General features: G+C 40.4%; 1 pseudogene; it reads left to right on the forward strand.

The window, feature by feature from the left end:
• The first annotated feature begins 3,313 nt into the window (after window positions 1-3,313).
• Window positions 3,314-4,699, forward strand: LOC144255263 (vasculin-like protein 1 pseudogene; annotated as a pseudogene).
• The last annotated feature ends 3,347 nt before the right edge of the window (window positions 4,700-8,046 follow it).

The raw sequence follows: 8,046 nt of genomic DNA on the forward strand, positions 1-8,046 counted from the left end.
TGTTGGTTTTTTCTTTTTTTGAGGAATGAACTCCAAGCAATGAATTTTCCTCTTAGAACTGCTTTCAATGTGTCCCATAGATTCCGATATGTTGTGTCTGTGTTTTCATTTGACTCTAGGAAGTTTTTAATTTCCTCCTTGATGTCTTCTAAAACCCATTGATCATTCAGCAACCTATTGTTCATTCTCCAAGTGATGCTTGATTTTTCCTTCCTTCTTTTATCATTGATTTTCAGTTTCATTCCATTATGATCAGATAAGATGCATGGTATTATCTCTACCCCTTTATATTGTCTAAGAGTTGCCCTGTGACATAATATATGGTCTATTTTTGAGAAGGTTCCATGTGCTGCTGAGAAAAAAGTGTAACTACTTGATGTTGGGTGGTATAGTCTATATATGTCAATTAAGTCTAGGTTGTTGATTGTGTTGTTGAGTTCTATAGTTTCCTTATTTAACTTTTGTTTGGTAGATCTGTCGAGTGGTGAGAGAGGTGAGTTGAAGTCTCCCATGATTATTGTATGTTGGTCTATTAGACTCTTGAACTTGAGAAGAGTTTGCTTGATGAACACAGCTGCACCATTATTTGGGGCATATATATTTATGATTGTTATGTCTTGTTGGTGTATGGTTCCCTTGAGCAGTATGAAGTGTCCTTCTTTATCCCTTTTGATTAACTTTGGCTTGAAATCTATTTTATTAGATATGAGTATGGACACTCCTGCTTGTTTCCGCAGTCCATATGAGTGGTATGATTTTTCCCAACCTTTCACCTTCAGTCTATGAATATCTTTTCCTATCAGATGCGTCTCCTGTAGGCAGCATATTGTTGGGTCTTGTTTTGTGATCCATTCTACTAGCCTGTGTCTCTTAATTGGTGAGTTTAAGCCATTAACATTTAGGGTTATTATTGAGATATGGTTTGTTCTTCTATCCATATTTGTTTATTGATGTTACTAAACCTGATTTGTTATCCTCTTTGACTACTTTCCCCCCTTTACTGTCCTACCTCCCATTGTTGGTTTTCAATGTTATTTTCCATTTCCTCTTCCTGTAATGTTTTGCCAAGGATTTTTTGAAGAGATGGTTTTCTAGCTGTGAATTCTTTTAACTTTTGTTTATCGTGGAAGGTTTTAATTTCATCTTCTATCCTGAAGCTTAATTTTGCCGGATACACGATTCTTGGTTGGAACCCATTTTCTTTCAGTGTTTGAAATATGTTATTCCAGGGTCTTCTAGCTTTCAGAGTCTGTGTTGAGAGATCAGCTGTTATCCTGATTGGTTTACCCCTAAATGTAATCTGCTTTCTTTCTCTTGCAGCTTTTAAAATTCTCTCCTTATTCTGTATGTTGGACATCTTCATTATAATGTGTCTAGGTGTGGATCTCTTATGATTTTGCACATTCGGCGTCCTGTAGGCTTCTAGGATTTGGGATTCTGTCTCATTCTTCAAGTCTGGGAAGTTTTCTCATATTATTTCACTGAATAGACTGTTTATTCCTTTGGTATGGAGCTCTGTGCCTTCCTGTATCCCAATGACTCTTAAATTTGGTCTTTTGATATTGTCCCATAATTCTTGGATGTTCTGCTCATGGTTTCTTAGCAGACTTGCTGAACTGTCTATGTTCTTTTCCAGTTGAAATACTTTGTCTTCATTGTCTGATGTTCTCTCTTCTAGGTGATCTACTCTGCTGGTAGTATTCTCAATTGAGTTTTTAAGTTGGTTTATTGTTTCCTGCATTTCTAGGATTTCTATTTGTTTGTTTTTTATTACCTCTATCTCCCTGTGAAATTGATCTTTTACTTCCTGGATTTGTTTGTCAATGTGGTCTTTCATTATCTGATTTTGCTGTCTCATGTCTTCCTTGAGACTCCAGATCATCTGAAGCATGTATATCCTGACCTCTCTATCTGACATTCCATCTGTTGCACCTATTACCTCTTCTAAAGTTGAGTTGACCTGCATTGCCTGTGGTCCTTTCTTTCCTTGTCTTTTCATACTGCTGGGGTTTCTTTCTGCTTGGTGAAACTGTTGTGTTTTTGAAATTTTCCCTCTATTTATTTATATTGCTCTTGTATGGTTGAAAGATCACCTTGCAGGGCAGGTAGTGGCTGTGATCCTCCTCCAATTTGTGTGATCCGTCTGTTACGCTGGCAGGCCCTAGGTCTGCTCTGCTGGTCGGTCAAAGGTCCGCCTACCCAGCAGGCACGAGGGGCACCTCTGTCACTCCGCAGGTTGCTGGGCCTGACCTCCCGATGGGTCGAAGTTTCGCTTAGCTTGCAGGCACTGGGGGAGGGGCTGGTTCCACCCCTCAGTAGGCCGCTTGGCCCGTGGTCACAGCCCTGCCTACCTTGCAGACCCTGGGGGAGGGGACGGGCCTGCCCTTCAGCAAGCCGCCGGCCCTGTCCTACTTGTGGGTCCTGACCGCGTTCCCTGCAGGCTCGTGTAGCTGTTCTCTCACTCGGCAGGTTGCTGGACCTGAACCGCCCGTGGGTTGCAGGTTCGCCTAGCTTGCAGGCACTGGGGGAGGGGCCGGTTCCACCCCTCAGCAGGCCGCTGGGGCCATCCGCCGCTGGTCAGGGTCCCGCCTACCTTGCAGACACTGGGGGAGGGGACGGGCCTGCCCTTCAGCAAGCTGCCGGCCCTGTCCTACTTGTGGGTCCTGTCCGCGTTCCCTGCAGGCGCTCATAGCTGTTCTCTCACTCGGCAGGTTGCTGGACCTGAACCGCCCGTGGGTTGCAGGTTCGCCTAGCTTGCAGGCACTCGCTCTAATGTTATTATTATTATTTTTTGTCTATCACCTTGATGACATTACTTGCGCAGACCTGAGGCCACCTGTCTGTATAGCTATGACCTTGTTATGAACAGTTCCCACTCACTGTGCAAATGTCCATGTATTACCTATTTAAGCAACATCATAGTGCCATTACTCAAGAAGTTGAATGAGGTGAACATAGACATAGCTCTTTCCCCTTACCCCCTTTTTTAAATGTAACAAATACTTTTTATGTTCCCCTGCCACCCTTCCTCTTTCCCCTTCCCCCTTTGGAATCGAGTCAGGAACTAGGTAGTTTAGGATGAGCAATTAAAGAGACTCAGAAAGTGAGCCACCCAGAGCCAGGCTTCTTTGTGCTTCATCACAAGGCATGCTGCTGGCAGACTGCTTAAGCACCTTTTTAACAGGAAGACCTCATGAGAGAACCAGCTGATAGCTTCAAGGAGTTCGGAAAACAGGACCACAGAGGTTACACTCTGGGATCCTGGCCATGAGGTTGGATGCCTCACCTTGCTGAAAAGAGACACTGGACCTAAATGGTGCAGTATGACTTTGTTCCTGCTTGGCTAAATTTCTCAACACCACAGTCAGCTAAGTCACCTACATCCGCCTTTGAAAAACATGGAGAGCACCTGCCCCGAGGTGAGCCATTGTTGACACAATTCCTCTGATGGCTTTTTTTAACAATGGGCCCCCACGAACTACAGGAGATTCCTGGCATCAGCCCTCCCTCTTCCCCCATGATTCTGTGGACTTTGGTGTCTCTAAGGGAACATATGCTGGAATCACAGGGAACCTATCTGGTTGGCATAGTTCTTCCTGAGGTCATGATGGCATGAACCAGTGTAGAGGAGGTGGCACAGGGAACCATCAACACTGGAATGGCAGTTTTCATTCCAGAAAGGCTGTGCCTTTCAAGAAAAGCCACCTACAGAGATTAGGGAAGAAAAGAAAGAAGACAAGGTAGAAAAGTTGCAGTTTGAAGAGGAAGACTTTCCTTCTTTGAATCCAGAAGCTGGCAAACAGAATCAGCCATGCAGACCTATTGGGACCCCTTCTGGAGTGTGGGAAAACCCACCTATTGCCAAGCAACCCTCCAAGATTCTAGTTATCAAAAAAGTTTCCAAAGAGGATCCTGCTGCTGTCTTCTCTGCTGCATTCACCTCACCAGGATCTCACCATGAAAATGGGAACAAATCATCAACTATGGTTCCAAGTGTCTATAAGAACTTGGTTCCTAAGCCTGCACCACCTCTCCAAGCCCAATGCATGGAAATCTAGCAGAATGGAACACAAATCAGGATCTCTTTCCTCTGGCCGGGAGTCATTTACCAATCCAATTTCTGTTACCAAACCAGTGGTACTGGCTGGTGGCGCAGTTCTCAGCTCTCCCAAAGAGAGTCCCTCCAGCATTACCCCTCCAATTGAGATCAGCTCCTCTCCTCTAAGTTGACCAGCCAAACCACTGACAGGAAGAGTGAATTCCTAAAGACTCTGAAGGATGAAATGGAGACTTTGCAGAGAACAGAGACTGTGACAAGCTGGAGGATTTGGAGGACAACAGCACACCTGAACCAAAGGAAAATGGGGAGGAAGGCTGTCTTCAGAATGATCTCTCTCTCCCTGTAGTAGAAAGGGGTGGTCCTTTCACACTCTCTGGAAGCAGAGCACACATTATTGAAATCAATGGGATAGCAAGAATATCCTGAAAATGAGAATTGCTTCCTCTCACAGAGGATGAGCCAAGAGTTCCACATGAAGACAGAGCAGCTGAGAAGAAATGGCTTCAGAAAGAATGGCTTCTTGCAGAGTCCTGTTCCAACCTATTCTCCCCTTGGAGAAGCACTTATAAAGCAGAGTTTGAGGACTCAGACACAGAAACGAGTAGTAGTGAAACACCAGATGATGATGCCTGGAAGTAGGCATATAAATGCTCACAGTTAATCTGACTTTGTAAACTCAGCTTGTGTGTTTAGGAAATATACAAAAGAAATTGTTCTTTTCCTTTTCTTATGTTGTTGAATATTTCATGCACAAGGGAAATAATCATATCCCAAAGAAAGAGCAGTTGGCTTGTTTAGCTTGTGTTGTGTTCTTCCCTGTTGCCTGCTTAATAGAAGTTTGTGTGGTGGGAAAGATTTTTTAAATACAGACACACAGTACATATGGGGCAATGCACAGATGGGAGCTGGCAGTGCAGAAATGCAGAGAGGAGGAGACACTGGTCTGCAGCAACAGCTTCTACTACCAGCCCTTGGGGCACTCACCCCTATCAAATGACAAAGTGACTATTGATGTTATAATTGTATTAAATTAATGCTAATAATTTGGATATTTTATTTTATTTTTGGCTGCTCAGGTAACTTTAGCCCTTAACAAAACATATGTAGTTTTTCTGTTTTTGTTTTCTTTTTCCTTTTTGGGTATAGCTGAAAATATTTGGATATAGGAAATGTTGTATTATTCTTGCAGCCTTGATATTCAGGGTGGATTGTAAAATATAAATTTTTGTGAGATTTCAAAGATTATTTTGATAACATTATTTACAGATTTAAAAGATGTGGTTATCACAAGTCTGTTGAGGGGAAAAAACACTTCATAAAATAACTAACTTGAATAAATATTTTGCATCAATTGGAAAAAACAATACAAAAGGACCAGTCTATACGTTTTGGTAATATCTGAGATTTCCCCCAAACTAGTTTTCTTTATTTCTATTTTTAGACTCTTACTCCTGAAATAAGGGACTATTCTGATAACAAATCAAGATTCAGACAAATGTTAAGAAATGTGCCAAGGGGCTGGGGATGTGGCTCAAGCGGTAGCGCGCTCGCCTGGCATGTGTGCGGCCCGGGTTCGATACTCAGCACCACATACAAACAAAGATGTTGTGTCCATCGAAAACTAAAAAATAAATATTAAAAAATTCTCTCTCTCTTTAAAAACAAGAAAAAAAAAGTAATGTACCAAAAACACTTCATGCTGTCTTTCCTAGGATTCCTTGAATGCTCCAGACAGTAACAGAAATATAGCTTCAGACTATCCCCATTAGACATAGATTTAATAAACAAAGCAGATATGCAACCCAAGGCTCAAACTGTTCTCCCTCAGCAAGCCTTTCCAACAATGCAGGCAAGTCAGTCACACAGGTTGCTTCCCTTTTAGTGTCTACTATAACTTATTCCTTATGTCTTTCAAGTTATTATTTATAAAATAGATTGAAGTAAACTGAGTACACCCTCATTTTTCATTTAGTCAACATTTATTGAGCACTTTCCATCTTGGTACCTTAATGTGTCTGGGATAAGACAGTCCCCATGTGCTGGATGATTACCATAGAAATGGGTTGCCTAGCTTTCCTAAAGAGGGGATGTCTATCAGTCAAGATTTTGGGTTGTAAACTTTGGCAAAAAGAAATTTATTAGCAGGATTATAGGGTGCCACAGAATCACTGGAAGGCTAGAAAAAGAGAATAGGCAACCAGTACTCCAGGGAAGATCATGTGGCAGAAGCTTTAACTCCAACCCCTGATAACTTCAAAGGATAAACTAAACATTAAAACCCTACGGAGAGTGTTCACTTGTAACAGCTTAATTCAGAGGTTTACCCCATGGCACCAGAAGGCATAAGAGTCATTTCTCTCTTTAAACATTTCACCAACGGATGTAAAAAATGATTCAAATCAACAAGAAGCTGACTGATACACTCAGCATAAAGACAAGCAAGGTAAAATTTGTAGGTCACTTGCTATATGTTAATAAAGGAACACAGACTTCAGAAAACTCCTTCAGAGCATTGGAAACCAAGTTGTTTTTTTTTTAACCCAACAAGGCCCACGTTTGCAATTCTTTGAATATCTCAATGATACTGACACAGGTACATTAAAATAGATAGGAAGTTATAATCTAGAGCTTACATATATTAACACTAATAATCATTATGTAATTACATATTGTACATCATATACTGTATTGAAGTTTTTATAGGTATTCCACATCTGGGATGATACAAAATGAGTTAATATTGATTTTCCCCCTTATCTTTGAATACACTTAATTCAGCAAGCTACTATGTTAACTTTTACAAAGTAGTCCTCATTCATATTAGAATTGACACAATCTATGAAAGAGTAAACTGATGCCTTTTCCCAGATCTCCTTTTAAAACATGCTTAAGGACAGGGAGGGAGGAAGAATATCCCTTATATTACTTAAATCACCCCCTAAAATTATGGATATTCATCTTTTTAAATTACTAAGAGGAACCAGAAATGTACTCCCTCTCCCACTCTTCAAAGAATGGGAAACAAGATGCTCTTCATAGAAATTTAATTTTCTGGCTAATTTAAAGACTAAAATTGACATTGGGATTAAGTACACCATACTCAATTTAACCACAGCTATCCCAAACCCTAATACCTCCACCTCTGTCCTGAGTCAAAGTCAACTGCTACTGTGATTTCACACAATAGGTGTAGAAGCTAATATTTTAACTAATTTACTATGGTGGTGGCTTGAAGTACATTTCCTAATTTAATTCTTACAGTCCTAAGGTTGGGCCCATTATTATATTTTTCAGATAAAGAAACTAAGTCAAAATCAAGTTAAATGTTACTCAAATAACTTGCAGAGTCTTCTGTTAGCAATCATGTGAGACTGAATAAGTCCTTTCCACGTATAGCAGAGCAACTCTGTAAACAGACTTATATGAACACAAGTCCCTATCTTCTCCATCTTTTTAGCTGTGTGGTGAAGACCTCAAATTTTTTCATCAACAAAATGAAAATCACGATATCTGCTTTATGGGATATTGTGAAGTGGACCAGCCCTTCTTGAATTCCTATCTACTAGATAAACACCTTCTTAAGATTTCTATTTTTTTTAAATATTTTTTTAATTGTTGATAGACCTTTATTTATTTATATGCGGTGCTAAGAATTGAACCCAGTGCCTCATACATGCTAGGCACGTGTGCTACCAGCCAAGATTTCTATTTTCAAGAAATTGTTTTAACATGGAAGTTTTCTTTCTACATTCTTAAAAGCATCAGAAGGAATGTAGGAAGGATATCCCTTCCCATGATTCCAATCCTATATTTTCTTAAACAAATAAAGAATATAAAAGTTCTGTGTAGGGCAATTTGTATACGGGGTAAAAGCGGGAGTTCATAATCCACTTGAATCAAACCGTGTAATATGATGTATTAAGAACTATGTAATGTTATGAACGACCAATAAAAAAAAAAAAAGAAAAAAAAAAAAAAAAAAAAAA

Source organism: Urocitellus parryii, chromosome 6 (assembly GCF_045843805.1).
Source record: "Urocitellus parryii isolate mUroPar1 chromosome 6, mUroPar1.hap1, whole genome shotgun sequence".
Classification (NCBI taxonomy): domain Eukaryota; kingdom Metazoa; phylum Chordata; class Mammalia; order Rodentia; family Sciuridae; genus Urocitellus; species Urocitellus parryii.